The sequence below is a fragment of the Rhinatrema bivittatum genome, chromosome 18, assembly GCF_901001135.1.
Source record: "Rhinatrema bivittatum chromosome 18, aRhiBiv1.1, whole genome shotgun sequence".
In the NCBI taxonomy this organism is placed as follows: Eukaryota; Metazoa; Chordata; class Amphibia; order Gymnophiona; family Rhinatrematidae; genus Rhinatrema; species Rhinatrema bivittatum.
Window position 1 is genome coordinate 5045806 of NC_042632.1, and position 22330 is coordinate 5068135.

The window sequence follows — 22330 nt, forward strand, 5'->3', positions numbered from 1 at the left end:
CAACAAAAAATCAAACAAAAAACATATAGATAAATTATATATGCCATATATTGATTGCAAGAGAGAATATGATCCATGTGAAATAAGGGTCTATAGGTATACACTGAGATCTGTTTCACCATTGAGACCCATGGGAGAAAGGGTCTTAAAATCAAAAATAAATTGTTGTTCTAATCTTAGTAACAAATTATCAAAGTCACCCCCCCTCCAATTCTTTAACGGCTGTTTGATGACACAGAATCTGAAGTCTGTAAAACTATGGCCCATCTCTATCGCATGTGCGACCAATGGTTTACCCTCGCATTTTCTATTAATAGCACTCTTATGCTCTATGATTCTTCTACTGAACTGTCTTCCAGTTTTTCCTACGTATATTTTCTCACATGGACACTTTGCTATATAAATCACGCCTACGCTTTTGCAATTAGTATGACTGCCGAGCTTGAAAATTCTACCAGTGTTGGGAATGAGTATCGATCCTGTTTTAAGATTAACTGGACATACGCTGCACTTCCCACAGGGTCCATGTCCTGTCTGATCGTTGCTAATGTTTTTAATAGATGGTAAAGCTGAAGGAGAAATATATTCTTTTATGTTTTTATCGCGTTTATTTGCAATCATGACTTCTTTTCCTTTAAATTGTGGGAGAGACTGTACGATGTACCAATGTTTCTTAATGATTTTAATAATGTCATGTGAGAGTCCTGTGAAGGTAAGGGGGCAAATAATCTTCTCATTCTTAGTAACTTTCTTTTTTGGTTGCAACAAACCAGAGCGTTCCTGTGTTTCAGCCCTTGTCAAGCAACTTTCCACACAAGTTTTCGGATAACCCCTTTCTCTGAACCTATTCTTCATTTCAGAAGACCTAATCTTGAATGTCTTGTCATCAGTGCACAATCTTCTAAGGCGGAGGAATTGGCTGTAAGGCAAATTGCGTATTAAGGATTTATTGTGACAGCTGTCATATGCGAGGAGTTTATTCATATCTGTGGGCTTACGGTATATGTCCGTCATGAACCCTGTTGGAGTATTCATAATTAGAATATCTAGAAACGCAATTCTCTGCCTATTGAAATCCATCTTAAATTTAAGATTGCTATCCAACCTATTTATCCAATTCTTGAATTCCAACAGAGACTCCTCACTACCTTTCCATACAAGGAACACGTCGTCGATATACCGTTTCCACAGTAGGATGTTTCCACTGTATTTGCAATTGGTGAGATACAGCGTTTGTTCAGCCATTTTTAAATGCTGTTTTTTGGCGCCAAAAATCGGGACATAATATGCAACTAAATTCTATAAAAAAATTTTTTATAAAAAGACCAAACACCTCAAAGGATTAAAGCTAAAATTAGATTTATTAAAAAAACTGATTTTAGATAAAACTGAGGGTTTCAAAAAAGGGGGCATGGCATGTTGTACCAAATGTTGTCAATCACAAAAAATGGGCGTGGCATATGCTATGATGTCGGCAAACCCGATTTACTACTATTGTATAACAATACAAGGACTATAACAGTGATTGCTGATCCAAAATATATATAAAAAAGGGGGTATTCTTCATAGACTAAATCCTAAAATAGTATTAAAATCAGCCTTTCATAAACCAGTGCTCCTCCCCCCGAAGAACCAAGAGCAGAGGAGCTCAGCGCTTTAGACCGTACAAGAACACACACTACCAAGCACCTCGCTCCGCAGGCAGGGCTCAGTCCTTTCAGAACAGACACAACAAGAGCAGAGCAGGCTCAGGTACAGGCCCCGTCCACACCTCACAATGAGAATCAACAGACCCATCCACAGGAAGAAGTCATAGGGGGCAGACTTACCCTCTTCTACCAAAGATGGGTCGAGATAATGTTGGACAAGTGGGTCCTAACCATCATTCGAGAGGGATAATATCTCGACTTCCACAGCATCCCCCAGACAAATTTGTGAGATCACTGTGCCACTCCCTCTCCAAGAGGATGGCAGTAGAAACCATACCTACAAGACTATTCAGCCTAAAGGTGATAACCCCGGTGCCCACGCACCAAAAAAATACTGGTTACTATTCCATCTATTTTATCGTTCCCAAGAAGGAAAGAACGTTCCGGCCCATCCTGGACCTCAAGACCATCAATCGTTACCTGAGGGTATCACACTTCCGCATAGAAACCCTACACTCAGTCATAAGGGCACTACAGCCAGGAGATTTCCTGACCTCACTGGATCTATCTGAAGCCTATCTCCACATTCCGGTCCATCATGACCATCAGCGCTTCCTACACTTTGTGATACTGGACCATCATTACCAGTTCCGGGCGCTTCCCTTTGGACTAGCTACAGCCCCTCGGACCTTCATCAAAATCATGATGGTAAGGGCGGCAATACTGAGGAAAGAAGGAATCCTCGTACATCCTTACCTGGACGATTGGCTAATCATGACAAAATCTCCAGAGGAAAGTCACCAGGCAACCACCAGAGTCAAGAATCTGCTGCAGAATCTCGGGTGGGTTGTCAACACAGCCAAGAGCTGTCTGCAGCCCTCCCAATTGCTAGAGTACCTAGGAGTCTGGTTTGACACCAAGCAAGATAAGATTATTCTTCCCGCTCCAAGGAGAAGGAAACTGATGGGTCAGCTGTGAAAACTGTTGTTATGCTTGCCCCAAGGTATGGGACTACCTCCAAGTCCTCGGTCTCATAACATCAACCCTGGAAGTCGTTCCATGGGCAAGGGCCAACATGCGCCCACTATAATGTTCCCTACTGTCACGATGTGTTACGCTCTCCTTCTCCAGAGGGGAGGATCTAGCAATCTGTTACACTCGCTTCCTCCAAAGGGGAGGAGTAAGCAATCTGCTGTCACTCACTCCGCCAGGAGGGCGGAGTTGGCAAGCTGTTCTGCTGTGCTTCTCCAGAGGGGAGGAGTTAGATATCTGTAGATCTGTTAGCGAACTGCTGTTAGATGCTCCTGTAAGGAAAGGAAGTAGCAAGCTGTTACCAATCTGCTAAGGAGTAGCAATCTGTATGGATCAAGTCTCCAAGGAAGAGGAGTTGGCAATAGGCAATAGGTACTTGCCAGGTTCTTATGGCCTGGATTGGCCACTGTTGGAAACAGGATGCTGGGCTTGATGGACCCTTGGTCTGACCCAGTATGGCATTTTCTTATGTTCTTATGTTCTTAGGTATTTAGTACTTCGCTACTGAGATAGCAATCTATCATGCCCCCCCGCTACGGAGTAGCAATCTGTATATATATATTATATATATATAAGCTGCTGGCAAGTCTCAGAGAAAGAGGAGTAGCTGTCTATATAATACTTCCGTGAGCGGAGTCAGTGGTCTGTAGTGGTTGGCTCCCACAAGTTGACAATAGTGAAAGGAATGACCACTTGGAGGAAATGGTGAATCCCTGGGCCGATGGCAGATGACAGCGCCCCCAGGAGGAGATCCTGAGAGGAACCACCGGCTAGGCTAGAATATGAGATAAACACAATAGTTCTTTATTAGACTGGAAGCTGGACCACCAGAGGTGGCAGAAGTGAGTCGCTGTGTCCAGCAAGGCTGAAGTCCTTCTGATACTGGAATATGATATGGAATATTAAACACAAACCCCTCATATAACATCCTGCACATAATAATCTATCACTTAGTAGAACCCGTACACATCCTCTCACCTCCTTCACTGTTGTTTATGCGCTTATACAATACTCGTATAAAACCTATGGGGTAGATTTTCAGACGAGCGCGAATAGCCTACTTTTGTTTGCACTCCAGGCGCAAACAAAAGTACGCTGGATTTTAGTAGATACGCGCGTAGTCGCGCGTATCGGCTAAAATCCTGGATCGGCGCGCGCAAGGCTATCGATTTCGTATAGCCTGCGCGCGCCGAGCCGCGCAGCCTACCTCCGTTCCCTCCTAGGCCGCTCCGAAATCGGAGCGGCCTAGAAGGGAACTTTCCTTTGCCCTCCCCTCACCTTCCCCTCCCTTCCCCTACCTAACCCACCCGCCCGGCCCTGTCTAAACCCCCATCCTACCTTTGTCGGGGGATTTACGCCTCCCGGAGGGAGGCGTAAATCCCCGCGCGCGAGCGGGACTCCTGCGCGCCGGGCCGCGACCTGGGGGCGGGTACGGAGGGCGCGGCCACGCCCCGGACCGCCCCGGGCCGTAGCCACGCCCCCGCACCCGCCCCCAAAACGCTGCCGACACGCCCCCGCAACGCCGCACACTCCGGCCCCGCCCCCGACACGCCTCCCGACATGCCCACTCCAAAAACCCCGGGACTTACGCGAGTCCCGGGGTTCTGCGCGCGCCGGTGAGCCTATGTAAAATAGGCTCACCGGCGCGCAGGGCCCTGCTCGCGTAAATCCGCCCGGTTTTGGGCGGATTTACGCGAGCAGGGCTCTGAAAATCCGCCCCCAAGTACATATCACTTGCCCATTGATTCCCTGTACATATCCCCTGTACATATTCCCTGTACATATTTTTTCCTCTTGTATCTGTCTTACCCTCCCCCTGCTCCCCCCTCTGTCTCGATCATCCCCACCCCTCCCTCCCCTAGTTACCTAGTTATTACTCTGTTACTATGTTTTAGGGATGTGAATCGTGTCCTCGATCTTCTTAACGATCGATTTCGGCTGGGAGGGGGAGGGAATCGTATTGTTGCCGTTTGGGGGGGTAAAATATCGTGAAAAATCGTGAAAAATCTAAAAATCTAAAAATCGCAAAACCGGCACATTAAAACCCCCTAAAACCCACCCCCAACCCTTTAAATTAAATCCCCCACCCTCCCGAACCCCCCCAAATGAGTTAAATAACCTGCGGGTCCAGCGGCGGTCCGGAACGGCAGCGGTCCGGAACGGGCTCCTGCTCCTGAATCTTGTTGTCTTCAGCCGGCGCCATTTTCCAAAATGGCGCCGAAAAATGGCGGCGGCCATAGACGAACACGATTGGACGGCAGGAGGTCCTTCCGGACCCCCGCTGGACTTTTGGCAAGTCTCGTGGGGGTCAGGAGGCCCCCCACAAGCTGGCCAAAAGTTCCTGGAGGTCCAGCGGGGGTCAGGGAGCGATTTCCCGCCGCGAATCGTTTTCGTACGGAAAATGGCGCCGGCAGGAGATCGACTGCAGGAGGTCGTTCAGCGAGGGTTCCGGCGCCTCGCTGAACGACCTCCTGCAGTCGATCTCCTGCCGGCGCCATCTTCCGTACGAAAACGATTCGCGGCGGGAAATCGCTCCCTGACCCCCGCTGGACCTCCAGGAACTTTTGGCCAGCTTGTGGGGGGCCTCCTGACCCCCACGAGACTTGCCAAAAGTCCAGCGGGGGTCCGGAAGGACCTCCTGCCGTCCAATCGTGTTCGTCTATGGCCGCCGCCATTTTTCAGCGCCATTTTGGAAAATGGCGCCGGCTGAAGACAACAAGATTCAGGAGCAGGAGCCCGTTCCGGACCGCTGCCGTTCCGGACTGCCGCTGGACCCGCAGGTTATTTAACTCATTTGGGGGGGGGTTCGGGAGGGTGGGGGATTTAATTTAAAGGGTCGGGGGTGGGTTTTAGGGGGTTTTAGTGTGCCGGCTCACGATTCTAACGATTTATAACGATAAATCGTTAGTATCTCTATTGTATTGTGTTCCATAACGGTTTAAGACGATATTAAAATTATCGGACGATAATTTTAATCACCCTAAAACGATTCACATCCCTACTATGTTTATGTTACACACTGTTCCTTGTAAAGGCTTTGCCTACATATAATCTGGTTGTAAGTTATCTGTAAACCGGCACGATGTGCAAACGGTTGTCGGTATATAAAACTAAATAAATAAATAAATAAAATATAATCTCTGGGTCGCTGAGCTGTAGAGAGAGACTAGAAGTAGTGAGTAGACAGGGTATACTGGATACAAGATGGTACACTCACAATAGTAGATGTCTGCAATGGACTCTATGCCACAGAGAGTTTCAGTACATTCAGGAACAGGAGCCGTAGGCGAGCACTGGTTCCCACAAACAGTCTGTAATAAGAACTCACAATTGCTGTATATGAAATGGCTTCTAGAGTAGAAGAGAGTCTGTATAAGATTCTAGGAACATGGGCCCTCGTGGAGCGAGTACCGGTTCTTATCTCTAATCTTGCCAATGTAACTCTTGATCTCTGTACCTGCGATAACGTCTTGGATGGAAGGGAGTCTTCAGAGCAATAGGAATGTAGGCCCTCATGGAGCGAGTACCGATTCCTATGTAATAGAACTCACTGTGTTCACGTCCGCGATCGCTTCTAGGAAATGAGGAGTCTTTGGAGTGTTCTAGCAATCTGAAATCAAGAAGAGAGAGTGGAGCCCCGGTGGAGCGTGTACTCCTGGTAAGTTTGAAAAAGCCGAGCAGTGGGGATGGGTTCCCTGGCTGACTCGGATCGTTGTTGCAAGTATCATGGACTGCCGAAGCAAGTCCTGTTGGAGTTCCTTGCTAACTCGTTAGAGGTTAGCAAACAAAGACCTTTTAAAGTGCAAATGGATGACGTCACTACGGGGGGACGCCCCCGATGTTCGCACACTTGCTGGTACAAAGTCTGGAGCGTGCGCGCGCGTGCGCCATTACATCATCAGGAACATGGCGGATCCGTAGCGTCAGGCCAGCCCGGGGGATCTGGGACCAAAAGACGAAGAGAACCGAAGGGAGAGAGCCGAAGGGAGAAGGGAGAGAGCCGAAGGGAGTCGCATCTCAGGTAGAGAGGGTGGAGTGAGGGGCGAGAAGAGACACGAACGCAGCATGATGGAACCCGATGTCCAAGAAAGAATTACTCCATTCACCTCCAGCTACCAGCAGAGGTTCGGACCCAGCTCCAATGGTGGCTACAGGAAGACCATCTGAGCAAGGAGTAAAACTATCACCACCGAACTGCATCTTGATCACCACGGATGCGAGCCTGCGAGGGTGGGGAGCCCACTGTCAAGAACTGACGGCCCAGGGACAAAGGGGCAAGGAAGAAGCGGGATGGAACATAAACCAACTGGAAGCCCGAGCAGTCAGACTAGCCTGTCTACAATTCGACCACAGTCTCCAGGGCGAGTCTGTCAGAGTCATGTCGGACAACGCCACAACAGTTGCCTACATCAACCACCAGGGAGGAACCAGAAGCCAAAGGTGTCCCTGGAGATAGACCCCCCTCATGGCATGGGCAGAAACAAACCTGCAAGGGATATTAGCCTCCCACATCACAGGAAAAGACAACTTCTCTGCGGACTACCTCAGCAGAGAGAGCCTAGACCCAGGGGAATGGACACTGTTGACCACAGCCTTCCAGTTGATAGTAAACTACTGGGGAACCCCAGCCATGGATCTAGTGGCAACCCGGTCCAACGCCCAAGTTCCCAAGTTCTTCAGCTGCAGACGAGAACCGCAATCCCAGGGAATCGACGCCCTCATCCAGACCTGGCCACAGGAAGACCTGCTGTATGCTTTTCCCCCATGGCCACTACTGGGCAGGATCATCTGCAAGATAGAACACCACAGGGGACTAGTACTTCTAGTGGCCCCGGACTGGCCAAGAAGTCCATGGTATGCAGACATGCGAAGACTTCTTGCAGGGAACCCTCTGTGCCTACCTCCACACAAGGACCTTCTCCAGCAAGGACCAATTCTCCACGAAGACCCGACTCGATTCTCTCTTACGGTCTGGCCCTTGAGGGGACTCGCCTGAAGAAAAGCGGATACTCTAAGGCAGTGATTGACACCTTGCTTCGAGCATGCAAGTTTCCCACATCACTAGCTTACATACGAATATGGATTCGAAGCCTGGTGTGAGGACCGCGAGATCCTTCCGTGGACAGTCAAGATTCCATGATCCTGGAATTTCTGCAGGATGGCTTGAAGAAGGGGTTGTCCCTCAACTCCCTCAAGGTTCAGGTGGCCATGCTGGCCTGCTTCAGAGCCAAAGTGGACAGCATCAGTCTATCAACCCATCCAGATGTTTCCCACTTCCTGAAAGGGGTCAAACAAATCCGACCACCATTAAAGTGGTCGGTGCCCCTATGGAATCTCAAACTAGTTTCCTAGCGGGAACTTCCTTCAGACCAACACGCGGCCTGTCACTACGGCTCCTGACCTTTAAGACTGCATTCCTAGTGGCAATGTTCAGCCTGTCGCATCTCCGAGTTTCAAGCTCTATCCTGTCAGGAACCGTTCCTCAGGTTCACACCGGGATCCATACAACTACGCACTGTCCCCTCCTTTCTACCGAAAGTGGTTTCTCAATTTCATCTAAACCAAACCATCTCACTGCCATCTCCAGATGAACATAAGGACTCTGAAGACTCACGCCTTCTTCGCCATCTAAACGTCGGCAGGCTCCTAGTCTGATACCTGGAAAGATCGGAATCTGTGCAAAAGACAGACCACCTATTCGTCCTTCACAGCGAGAAGAAACAGGGGGAAGTGGCCTCGCGGGCAACCATAGCCCGCTGGATCAAAGAAGTAATCAAGGTGGCCTACATAGAGGCAGGGAAGCCCCCACCTCTGCAAGTCAAGGCCCATTCAATAAGGGGCCAGGCAGTGTCTTGGGCGGAAACCAAGATGCTGTCGCCCGCCGAGATCTGTCGGGTGGCGACATGGTCCTCCATACACACCTTCTCCAGGTTCTACTGCCTGGATGTCCAGGCCCGGGAGGACACAACCTTTGCAAGGGCAGTACTGAGTGGGCCACGGGCAGCCTCCCACCCTGTTCAGGAGTAGCTTTTTTACATCCCATTGGTCCTGAGTCCATCTGGCTACATGCTAGGAAATGGAGAAATTGCTTCCCTGATAATTTCGTTTTCCTTAGTGTAGACAGATGGACTCAGCACCCCGCCCACGGCTGCCCCAGAATCCAGGAACCTCAGGTGATTAACCCCGAGAACAAGATAAGCACGGGTAAGCCTGGTATTATCCCTAGTTCAAGACACCCATAGTTGCCGGGTGTCGGCGTTATCCGGTTGAGTGCACTGGCGGTCTCCAATTGGAAATCAGTTGAACCAGTCCTAGTTAATCAAGTTAACCAAGTTAATCAAGTTATTAAAGCACCCTTATATCCAAAATTGTTTTTCAAGGAGAATACTGAAGAGCTGAGCTTCCTGCACGGGTATATGTAGGCCAATGTCAGCTTTGAAATCTGACTCCGTCTCCCATCTGCTATCAAGAGAACACTATACCCATTGGTTCTGAGTCCATCTGTCTACACTAAGGAAAACGAAATTATCAGATAAGTAATTTCTCCATTCGAAACCTCATGATTTCCTAGATGACCTCGTTTATCCAGATGTCCTTCTCGTTGGCAGCGCAAGCCTCCAGAGGATCCCTGCCTCAGGTTCCAAGCTCCGAGTTCCTTGCACTGAGTCCCGTCTTAGTGTTTCTTGCTCGTCTCTGAGTTCCTTGCTCTGAGTCCCATCTCTGAGTTCCTTGCTCTGAGTCTTGGATCCTTCTCCGTATCCTGTCCGGGTCTTCAGAGTTCCTTGCGTCTGCCTCCATCCATGCTTAAGAACTCTGTCTAACCTGTTCCGTCTCTGTGTGACCCATTCCTTGCCTTGATTGGCTGTGGAGGGCACGTCTTGGTTCAGGCCTCGCCGGAGTCTTTGCCTTCTTCTGAGACTGAATCTTGCTTTATTGTCCGCGTAGTCCGCAACCTGCCTTGATTGGCTGTGTAGAGCATGTGGCGTAGCAGTACCGACTCAGTACTCTCCGTAATTCTGAGACTCCGTCTGAGGCCTTCAAGTAACCTGAATCTCCAAGTAACCTGTGACTCCGTCTGAGGCCTTCAAATATCCTGAGTCCCATCTCACCTCTTCTAGTATCCTGAGTCCCGTCTCACCTCTTCAAGTATCCTGAGTCTTCATCTGAACCTGTTTGTTATAGCCCTCTGCCTCTGTCCGTCCTGTCACATCTGCTGTTCCCATACAACAGGTCCGAAAGGGCTATCGAGTGGCCGGAGAGCTACTCTAGAGACCAACATTGCATTGCTGGGTCTCTTTGATGCATTCAGGTTCGGCAGAGGCCAGGGTCCAGTATCTTCAGCCTGTTCGCCCGTGCTTGGGCACTCCTTGCCTGCCTCGGCGCTTCCCCGGAGCTCCTCTGTGGTCACGTCGTTGCCCAAGGGTACACAATCTCCAGAATGGGACTGCCTCCAGCATCCCCCTAACAGATTGCGAAGGCCATGTGCCCGGTGAGGGTGTTCCTGTGATGGGCCTATACTTTTGGACTTCCAAGAGTTTTTCTTTTTTCAGGAAAAAAAAATTTTTTTTGACTTGCCTATGACCCGCAGGAGGCACCTGACATCTCCAGTTCATCGAACCCTCCAAGTCCGAGGATCAGCCTTGGGAGGGCCCTTGAGGAGGGGGTACTGTTACGATTCTGCCCACAGCCAGAACCGCGGGCAGTCTCTCACCTTTTTTCAGCTTCTTCTGCAGCCCGGAGGCCGCCGATGTCCCCTCTGCACGGCTGGAGCCACTTCAGGTCAGCCCTTGTGGCCAGGAGGCCACTGATGGTGTTTCCACACAGCCCGGAGGCCACTGACATTCCTGCTGCTGCTGCTCCTCCTCCATGTGGCCTGGAGGCCACCGATGTCGTCTTCTTCCCTGCGGCCTGGATGTTGCTGCTCACATCAGAGGATCTGTTCTGCGGCCTAGCACTGCTCCTGCTTTACTCAGCAGCAGGGACGCCGCTCTCCAGGGTCCTGCCTCCCACATCTTTAGGTGCACGGCTGCAACTCCTTTAGCCTCTTAAAGGGCCAGTGTGGGAGTGGTCCCATGGCTCCACCTGATGACCTCATCGTGGGTGGTTATCTTCAACCCTATAAGTAGGGTCTGTCTTCATTGCTTCATTGCCTTCAAAGGAGCCAGTCCTCCTTAGGACTCTTATTCATTTCCAGCTTCTCCTAGGCACTCTGTTCCATGTTGGAATTCCATGTTTTCGTCTTCATCTTGGTCTCTCATCAGATCCCGTGTCTTCGTCCTGTCAAACTCTGATGTTCCGACCTCCTGATGTCTTGTCTTCTAGATTCCCTGAAGTTCCAGTTTTCCTGATGTTCTTCTGGTCCTTCTCTTCAAACCTTCGAAACCTCCTGATGTCCTAGATGACCTTGTTTATCCAGATGTCCTTCTCGTCGGCAGCGCATGCCTCCGGAGGATCCTTGCTTTTAATGCTCCAAGCTTCAGGTTCCAAGCTCCGGGTTCCTTGCACTGAGTCCCGTCTCAGTGTTCCTTGCTCCGTCCCATCTCTGAGTTCCTTGCTCTGAGTCTTGGATCCTGAGGCTCTTCTCTGAATCCTTCTCCTTATCCTGTCCGGGTCTTCGGAGTCCCTTGCATCTGCCTCTATCCATGCTTAAGAACTCTGCCTAACCTGTTCTGTCTCTGCATGACCCATGCCTTGCCTTGATTGGCTGTGGAGGGCAGTTCTCGGTTCAGGCCTCGCCAGAGTCTTTGCCTTCTTCTGAGACTGGATCCATGACCTGCCTTGATTGGCTGTGTAGGGCACACAGCGTAGTAGTACCTACTCAGTACTCTCCGTAATCCTGAATCTCCAAGCAACCTGTGACTCCGTCTGAGTGCTTCAAGTATCCTTAATCCCATCTCACCTCTTCAAGTATCCTGAGTCTCATCTCACCTCTTCAAGTATCATGAGTCTTGTCTCACTCCTTCACGTATCCTGAGTCTTTGTCTGAACCTGTTTGTTATAGCCCTCTGCCTCTGTCCGTCCTGTCGCACTTGCATTCTCATGCAACAGGTCCGAAAGGGCTATCGAGTGGCCGGAGGGCTACTCCAGAGACCAACATTGCATTGCTGGGTCTCTTTGATGCATTCAGGTTCAGCAGAGGCCAGGGTCCAGCATCTTCAGCCTGTTCACCCGTGCTTGGGCACTCTTGACTTGCCTCGGCGCTTCCCTGGAGCTCCTCTGCGGTCGCGTAGTGGCCCAAGGGTACACAATCTCCAGAATGGGACTGCCTCCAGCATCCCCCTAACAACACCTGTTTTGCACTCACCTGATTGGCTTCCGATACAATGACAGAATCGGTATAATATTCTCACATTGATTCATAAGCTGTTCCATTTCTCCTTGGATTTCAGCGATGCAGGCCTTAAGATCATTATAACATGGACTTCTTGAAGTTCTTTCACCAGATGTAGAAAGACTGACTGAAAACACGATAATGTTTTTTTCAGCATAAGGGCCAGTCCTATGGAACTCTTTACCAGAAACTTTGAGAACAATTACTTGTACTCAGTTGTTTAAGCATAAACTGAAAACTCATCTTTTCAGATAAGTTTTCATATTTAATTTGTTGTTCCTCTGAGTTATGAGTTAGTTGTGTTTGGCAGTTTTGGAGGCCAATTTTAATCCAAGCTAGAAATGTTGCGGTCCCGACCGCTTCCCTTCTGTTAGGGCTCAGGCCCGCCTACCTCCGCTTCAGTGATCACCGCAATCCACCCGCTCCGGACCCCAGGGGCTTCTCTCACTCCACATGGCGGCTGCCATTACGGGCCTGCTTCCCTTCAGTCTCACGCGCGAGGACATCCCTCTTGAGCGTCCAGCTCCCGGAAGCCCGGCCCCGCCCGCGCTGCTGACGTCACGCCCAAGTCCCGATATAACCGGCGTTCAGACTCTCTCTCAACGCCTTGCAATGAGGTTCACAACTTCTTAGTTGCTCTCAGTTGCGTATGTGTTGATCTCCACGTTGCCTGCTTCTGACTCCGGTTTGCTTCTGACTCCGCTTCAGCTTGCTGCCTGCCTCCGACTCCGGTTTGCTTCTGATTCCGCTTCAGCTCACAGCCTGCCTCCGACTCCGGTTTGCTTCTGACTCCGCTTCAGCCTGCAGCCAGCCTCCAACTCCGGTCTGCTTCTGACTCCGCTTCAGCCTGCAGCCAGCCTCCGACTCCGGTTTGCTTCTGACTCCGCTTCAGCCTGCAGCCAGCCTCCGACTCCGGTTTGCTTCTGACTCCGCTTCAGCCTGCAGCCTGCTTCAGACTCCGGTTTGCTTCTGACTCCGCTTCAGCCTGCAGCCTGCTTCAGACTCCGGTTTGCTTCTGACCCCGCTTCACCCACTGCCTGCCTCTGACTCCGGTTGCTACAGACTCCGCAGCCGCCCGCTGCCCTGCCTTCTGCTGGCCCTCGGTCCTGTGCAGCCAGTCCCCTGCCTTCCGGGTACCTTGGACTTCCTGTTCATTCTGCTTGCTCTGGTCCCGGCCTACGCCCTTCGCAGCTGCTGGACATTCTGTAGACAACTCCCAGTCCCGAGGACCCGGGACCCTACGGGCTCCTCCTGGGGGTCCCTGGTTCCTGGGTGAGCCCTTCCAGCTTGTGGCTCCGCCCCCCCGGCCTACCCTGTCTCCCTAGGTAGGCCGGCCCAAGGGTCCACTATCTTCACCAGCGGCATCAAACTGCAACAAGAAATGCCTTATTTTCTATGTCACTGAAATTATGAATGTTTTTATGTATCTCACCTTGAACATTGGATAAGGCCAACACAAATCTTTTTAAATAAATAGAGAGCTTCCTTTCTGTTGAAAGAGACCCACCCCGGGCACCTTTTTAAAAAATGCACAAGAAGGGATGGCACTCACTAATTTGAGAGAGCTAGAGAGAGAGAGAGCGCACTGTAAGAGGGGGACCATAACTCTATATATCTACACTGTCAGAGGGCACATTCAACTCAGGGTGGGTTTTTATTTTGGGGGGACGGGGGACAGTGCTACATTGGTTTGCCTAGGGTGCTACAGACCCTTGCATCAGCCCTGGACCCACATCCTGTGCATTGATATTTTATCATATTTCCCCTATCCCGTCTTTCCTCTAGGTAATACATGTTTAGATGTTGGTGCCTTGGGGTTGTTTGTGCCAGTGTTGGTACTATTTTTCCTCTCTCATGGTGCCTTGGAATGATCTTACCACTGTTTGTGATGTTTTGCTCCTGCCTTGGGGTGTTCATGGCACACTTGAAACCAATTTGTCCCACATATGGAGTCCTGGAGTGCTCTTCCCTCTGCTGCTGATACCTGTCTGCAAATTGCATTAAACATATTCAGAAAATTCAAATTTTAGAGACAAGAATGGGATGCATTGCTTCCCTCTAATTTTAACTGAAAATGAATGACCGACTGAACAAAATAAATGAATGAAATTTGAGGAGTCAAACTGTACAAAATGAATGAAAGAGGCAAACAAACCAAAAAATTTTTCTGCGCACATCCCTAGATCCAGAGGTGGTTGTGGATATGCAAGGAAAATGTATTTTATTTTTAGCTTATATCTTTGCATTGGTAGCTCAAGGTAAGTTACATTCAGGTACGATAGGTATTTCCCTGTCCCTAGAGGGCTTACAATATAAGTGCCTCATTTACTAAATAGTTTTGCCATAGACAAAGCCTTTGTAAATCAAGCACTAAGTTTTACATGATACAATGGTGGGTGAAGTAACTGTCTAAGGTTGCAAGAAGCGTCAGTAGGATATGAATCCTGGCTTCACTGCTTCTTGGGCTACTGCTCTAACCACTAGGCCACTCCGTCAGCAAGACAGGATGATAGTTCAACAGAAAAAGTCTTACAAAATTTCAGTTGGTATCCATCTAGATTAGCATTCTTGCCCAAGGAAAGGACTTAATAGCTTGAGATACTTCAAAGGGAGTGATCTAGGTTCTAGGGCTTTAGCCTGATCTGCATATATTATGGAGATGGAAACCTGACTTAAGAAAGACCATCTCCTGGTTCTGAACAACCTCTTACTCTTCATACAGTGTACCAATACCAAAGTACTTTTGAAATGCAGTATATTGTATAACATCAAGAAAATACTTCAACTGTTCCTTCGAATTTTTGATTCAACAAATAAGTATATAAGATGTGCCATGCTGGGGTTCATCGAGCCATGCATCCTATCTCAGACAGTGGTCAATACAATTCATAAGATTATAAGAGGTTGCCATACTAGATCAGACCAAAGGTCTATCAAGCCTAGCATTCCTGTTTCCCACAGTGGCCAATCCAGGATACAAGTACCCAAACATTAAATAAATCCCATGTTACTAATGCCGGTAATAAACAGTGGCTATTCCCTAAGTCAGTTTGGTTGATAGCAGTTTATGGACTTCTTACCAAAGAACTTTCCAAACCTTTTTTAAATATGCTTGCTAACTGCCTTTACACCATCTTCTGGCAATGAATTCCAGAGCTTAATTATGAGTTGCATGAAAAAGAATTTTTTTCCAATTTGTTTTAAATGTGTTGCTTGCTAACTTCATGGAGTATCCCTTAGTCCTTGTATTATCTGAAAGAGTAAATAACCAATTCACATCTATATGTTCTAGTGCTCTGATGATTTTGTAGACCTCTATCATATCCCCCCACAGCCGTCTCCTCTCCAAGATGAACAGTCCTAACCTCTTGGCCTTCCTTATATTTTATCTTCCTGCTATTTTTTACAAAATTGTTTATTTCTTTTTCCGATGTAATTAACCTTATGCTAATTGTTTCTAATGCAAATAGTCCTTTCTGTAAATAAGTTCCTTTTTATCTCTTACGTTAACTGTTGTTTTCTTTTTTTACTCTCTCTCAAGCTACCTATCTTTCCCTCTCTTCTTCTGTCTCCCTTACCCCCATCCTTTTTCTCGCCTGCTCCAATCCCCTGCCCCCTGTTCATTGTAATTTCCTCCTTTAACCGAGTTATTTGTAAACCGGCGTGATGTGCCTCACGAACGTCGGTATATTAAAAGTTGTTAAATAAATAAATAAATAAATATAAGGGAGCTGTTCCATTTACTTTATCATTTTGGTCACCCTTCTCTGTACCTTTTCTAGTGCATCTATATCTTTTTTGAGATGCAGCAACCAGAATTGCATACAGTACTCAAGGTGCCGAGTCACTATGAAGCAATACAGAAGCATTATAACATTCTCTGTTTTATTCACCATTCCCTTCCTCATAATTCCTAACGTTCTGTTTGCTTTTTTGACCGCTGCAACACACTAAGCCAACGAATTCAATGTATTGTCCTCTATGATACCTAGATATTTTTCCTAGGTGGTAACTCATAATATGAAACTTAACATTATGTAGCTACAGCATGGGTTGTTTTTCCCTATAAGCATCACCTTGCAACTGTCAACATTAAATTTCAACTGTCATTTGGATGCCCAATCTGCCAGTCGTGCAAAGCCTTCCGACAATTTATCACAATCCGGTTGTGATTTAACAACTCTGAATAATTTTTTGTCATTTGCAAATTTGATCAACTCATGCATTGTTCCTTTTCCAGATCATTTATAAATATATTAAAAAGCAACAGTCTTCATTTCGTTCATCTGCCTCACAAACCAACTTCATTTTTTTTTTGAAGGAGTTAATAAACATGTAGATAAAGGTGAACCGGTAGATGTAGTATATTTGGATTTTCAGAAGGCATTTGACAAAGTTCCTCATGAGAGGCTTCTAGGAAAAGTAAAAAGTCATGGGATAGGTGGTGATGTCCTTTCGTGGATTACAAACTGGTTAAAAAGACAGGAAACAGAGAGTAGGATTAAATGGACAATTTTCTCAGCGGAGGGGGGTGGGCAGTAGAGTGCCTCAGGGATTTGTACTGGAACCTGTGCTTTTCAATATATTTATGAATGATCTGGAAAGGAATACGAGTGAGGTAATCAAATTTGCAGATGATAGAAAATTATTCAGAGTAATTAAATCACAAGCGGATTGTTATAAATTGCAGGAGGACCTTGTGAGACTGGAAAACTGAGCATCCAAATGGCAGATGAAATTTAATGTAGATAACTGCAAGGTGATGCATATAGGGAAAAATTACCCATGCTATAGTTAACAATGTTAGGTTCCATATTAGGAGCTACCACCAAAGAAAGAGATTTAGCCATCATACTGGATAATACATTGAAATCATCGGTTCAGTGTGCTGCGGCTGTCAAAAAAGCAAACAGAATGTTATGAATTATTAGTAGGGATGTGAATCGTTTTTTGACGATTTAAAATATCGTCCGATATATTTTAAATTGTCAAAAATCGTTAGAGGTGATATTTAATAGGAATTCCCCCGATTTATCGTCAAAAATCGTAAATCGGGGGAAGGGGGAGGGGAAGGGGGAGGGGGAGGGCGGGAAAACCGGCACACTAAAACATCCCTAAAACCCACCCCGACCCTTTAGAATAAATCCCCCACCCACCCGAACCCCCCCAAAATGTCTTAAATTACCTGGGGTCCAGTGGGGGGGGGGGGGTCCCGTTGTGATCTTCCACTCTCGGGCGTCGGGCGCGTTGATAGAAAATGGCGCCGGCGCCATTTTGCAATGCAAAGCAAAATGGCGCCGCCCATATTGCCGTACAGCAAAATGGCGCCGGCCATACGGCAACACGATTCGAGTGCAGGAGGTCGTTCCCGGACCCCTGCTGGACTTTTGGCAAGTCTTGTGGGGGTCAGGAGGCACCCCCAAGCTGGCCAAAAGTCCCTGAGTCCAGCGGGGGTCCGGGAGCGATCTCTTACGCTCGTGACATTGGGGAACAGGAACCAAAATGGCGCCGGCGCCATTTTCTATCAATGCGCCCGACGCCCTAGAGTGGAAGATCACAACGGGACCCCCCCACTGGACCCCAGGTAATTTAAGACATTTTGGGGGGGTTCGGGAGGGTGGGGGATTTATTTTAAAGGGTCGGGGTGGGTTTTAGGGATGTTTTAGTGTGCCGGTTTTCCCATCCTCCCCGATTTACGATTTACACGATATTTAAACAAACAAAACTGCGACGATCCGATTCCCTCCCCCCCCCAGCCGAAATCGATCGTTAAGACAATCGATCACACAATACACATCTCTAATTATTAGAAAGGGAATCATGAATAAAATGGTAAATGTCATAATGCCTCTGTATCGCTCCATGGTGAAACCGCACCTTGAATGCTGTGTACAATTCTGGTCGCTGCATCTCAAAAAAGATATAGTTGCGATGGAGAAGGTACAGAGATGGGCAACCCAAATGATAAAGGGGATGGAACAGCTCTCCTATGAGGAAAGACTAAAGAGGTTAGGATTGTTCAGCTTGGAGAAGAGACACTTGAGGGGGGATATGATAGAGGTGTTTAAAATCATAAGACATCTAGAATGGGTAGATGTAAATCTTATTTACTCTTTCGGATAATAGAAGGACTAGGGGGCACTCCATGAAGTTAGCATGTAGCACATTTAAAACTAATCAGAAAATGTTCTTTTTCACTAGGCGCACAATTAAAGTCTGGAATTTCTTGCCAGTGGAAGTGGTTAGTGCAGTTAGTGTAGCTGGGTTTAAAAAAGGTTTGGATAAGTTCTTGGAGGAGAAGTCCATTACCTGCTACTAATCAAGTTGACATAGAAAATAGCCACTGCTTTTTCTAGCATTAGTAGCATCGGATAGACTTAGTATTGGGTACTGCCAGGTACTTATACCCTGGATTGGCCACTGTTGGAAACAGGATGCTGGGCTTGATGGACCCTTGGTCTGACCCAGTATGGCATGTTCTTATGATCCTACATTTTTACTCACATATTTTTAAATCCCACAGTTATATTATTTGATTGGATGATCTTGGTCATGTGACTTTCACTTATAGTTTCTTTCATAGATATGCCATTTTTGGATCTGTCTGTGGATTGGTGGGTTTGATCACATGACTTTTTGGGTCTTTTTTTGGACTTTTCTATTTTGTAGGATACTTGTTTTGGCATTCTTTTTTGAAGGGCTAACATCTTTGCTGTATGAAGAAGGGAAGGGTTAGGTTGGCGATTCGATTATTAGGAATGTAGACAGCTGGGTGGCTAGTGGGCATGAGGTCCACCTGGTAAAATGCCTACCTGGTGCGAAGGTGGTGGACCTCACGCGCCACCTAAATAGGATTTTAGACAGTGCTGGGGAGGAGTGGGCTTTCATGGTACATATGGGCACCAACGACATAGGAAAATGTGGGAGGGAGGTTCTGGAAGCCAAATTTAGGCTCTTAGGTATAAAGCTGAAATCCAGTACCTCCAGGGTAGCATTCTTTGAAATGCTCCATGTTCCATGCACAGGTCCCTAGCGGCAGGGAGAGCTCTAGAGTCTTAATGCGTGGATGAAACAATGGAGTAGGGAAGAAGGATTCAGTTTTGTAAGGAATTGGGGAACCTTTTGGGGAAGTAGGAATTTTTTCTGAAGGGTTGGGCTCCACCTTAACCAAGATTGTACCAAGCTGCTGGCGCTAACATTTAAGAACATAAGAACATAAGAAAATGCCATACTGTGTCAGACCAAGGGTCCATCAAGCCCAGCATCCTGTTTCCAACAGTGGCCAATCCAGGCCATAAGAACCTGGCAAGTACCCAAAAACTAAGTCTATTCCATGTTACCATTGCTAATGGCAGTGGCTATTCTCTAAGTGAACTTAATAGCAGGTAATGGACTTCTCCTCCAAGAACTTATCCAATGCTTTTTTAAACACAGCTATACTAACTGCACTAACCACATCCTCTGGCAACAAATTCCAGAGTTTGATTGTGCTTTGAGTAAAAAAGAACTTTCTCTGATTAGTTTTAAATGTGCCACATGCTAACTTCATGGAGTGCCCCCTAGTCTTTCTACTATCCGAAAGAGTAAATAACCGATTCACATCTACCCGTTCTAAACCTCTCATGATTTTAAACATCTCTCTCATATCCCCCCTCAGTCGTCTCTTCTCCAAGCTGAAAAGACATAACCTCTTTAGTCTTTCCTCATAGGGGAGTTGTTCCATTCCCCTTATCATTTTGGTAGCCCTTCTTTGTCCCTTCTCCATCGCAATTATATTTTTTTGAGATGCGGCGACCAGAATTGTACATAGTATTCAAGGTGCGGTCTCACCATGGAGCGATACAAAGGCATTATGACATTTTCCGTTTTATTCACCATTCCCTTTCTACTAATTCCCAACATTCTGTTTGCTTTTTTGACTGCCGCAGCACACTGAACCGACGATTTCAATGTGTTATCCACTATGACACCTAGATCTCTTTCTTGGGTTGTAGCACCTAATATGGAACCCAACATTGGGTAATTATAGCATGGGTTATTTTTCCCTATATGCATCACCTTGCACTTATCCACATTAAATTTCATCTGCCATTTGGATGCCAAATTTTCCAGTCTCACAAGGTCTTCCTGCAATTTATCACAATCTGCTTGTGATTTAACTACTCTGAACAATTTTGTGTCATCTGTAAATTTGATTATCTCACTCGTCGTATTTCTTTCCAGATCATTTATAAATATATTGAAATGTAAGGGTCCCAATACAGATCCCTGAGGCACTCCACTGTCCATTCCCTTCCACTGTTTCCTGTCTTTTAGCCAGTTTGCAATCCACGAAAGGACATCGCCACCTATCCCATGACTTTTTACTTTTCCTAGAAGCCTCTCATGAGGAACTTTGTAAAACGCCTTCTGAAAATCCAAGTATACTATATCTACCGGTTCACCTTTATCCACATGTTTATTAACTCCCTCAAAAAGGTGAAGCAGATTTGTGAGGCAAGACTTGCCCTGGGTAAAGCCATGCTGACTTTGTTCCATTAAACCATGTCTTTCTATATGTTCTGTGATTTTGATGTTTAGAACACTTTCCACTATTTTTCCTGGCACTGAAGTCAGGCTAACCGGTCTGTAGTTTCCTGGATCGCCCCTGGAGCCCTTTTAAATATTGGGGTTACATTTGCTATCCTCCAGTGTTCAGGTACAATGGATGATTTTAATGATAAGTTACAAATTTTTACTAATAGGTCTGAAATTTCATTTTTTAGTTCCTTCAGGACTCTGGGGTGTATACCATCCGGTCCAGGTGATTTACTACTCTTCAGTTTGTCAATCAGGCCTACCACATCTTCTAGGTTCACCGTGATTTGATTCAGTCCGTCTGAATCATTACCCATGAAAACCTTCTCCATTACGGGTACCTCCCCAACATCCTCTTCCATAAACACCGAAGCAAAGAAATCATTTAATCTTTCCGCGATGGCCTTATCTTCTCTAAGTGCCTCTTTAACCCCTCGATCATCTAACAGTCCAACTGACTCCCTCACAGGCTTTCTGCTTCGGATATATTTAAAAACGTTTTTACTGTGAGTTTTTACCTCTACAGCCAACTTCTTTTCAAATTCTCTCTTAGCCTGTCTTATCAATGTCTTACATTTAACTTGCCAAAGTTTATGCTTTATCCTATTTTCTTCTGCTGGATCCTTCTTCCAATTTTTGAATGAAGATCTTTCGGCTAAAACAGCTTCTTTCACCTCCCCTTTAACCATGCCGGTAATCGTTTTGCCTTCTTTCCACCTTTCTTAATGTGTGGAATACATCTGGACTGTGCTTCTAAAATGGTATTTTTTAACAATGACCACGCCTCTTGGACATTTTTTACTATTGTAGCTGCTCCTTTCAGTTTTTTCCTAACAATTTTTCTCATTTTCTCAAAGTTTCCCTTTTGAAAGTTTAGCACGAGAGCCTTGGATTTGCACACTGTTCCTCTTCCAGTCATTAAATCAAATTTGATCATATTATGATCACTATTGCCAAGCGGCCCCACCACCGTTACCTCTCTCCCCAAGTCCTGTGCTCCACTGAGAATTAGATCTAAAATTGCTCCCTCTCTCGTCGGTTCCTGAACCAATTGCTCCATAAAGCTATCATTTATTCCATCCAGGAACGTTATCTCTCTAGCGTGACCCGATGATACATTTACCCAGTCAATATTGGGGTAATTGAAGTCTACCACTGTATAAGAACAGTTAATTATTAAAGTGCAACGAGCTACACTTATCTCACAAAACAGACGTCGCAGAGGTTACAATTTTTTAGATTTTTTGTGCATAGAATTTATCTAGAACTGTGGACCATCATACCACCCTTGGTTGTTCAGACAGTGAGTCACATTTTAATTTTAATGGACCGATGATTAAACATGACCCTGTGAGGTTGAAAATGTGACTCACTGTCTGAACAACCAAGGGTGGTATGATGGTCCACAGTTCTAGATAAATTCTATGCACAAAAAATCTAAAAAATTGTAACCTCTGCGACGTCTGTTCTGTGAGGTAATTGAAGTCTCCCATAATTACTGCACTACCAATTTGGTTAGCTTCCCTAATTTCTCTTAGCATTTCACTGTCCGTCTCACAATCTTGACCAGGTGGACGGTAGTATACCCCTATCACTTTAGTCTTCCCCGACACACAAGGGATTTCTACCCATAAAGATTCAATTTTGTATTTAGTCTCATGCTGGATGTTTATCCTGTTGGACTCTATTCCATCCTGGACATAAAGCGCCACATTGGTTATCCTCTTTCCACCATGTCTCT

General features: G+C 46.7%; 1 protein-coding gene across 3 annotated transcripts in view; it reads left to right on the forward strand.

The window, feature by feature from the left end:
• The window catches only part of SLC23A1 (solute carrier family 23 member 1), an 896619-nt gene that overhangs the window by 469270 nt on the left and 405019 nt on the right, over positions 1-22330 (forward strand). The gene's annotated exons all lie outside the window — the stretch shown is intronic.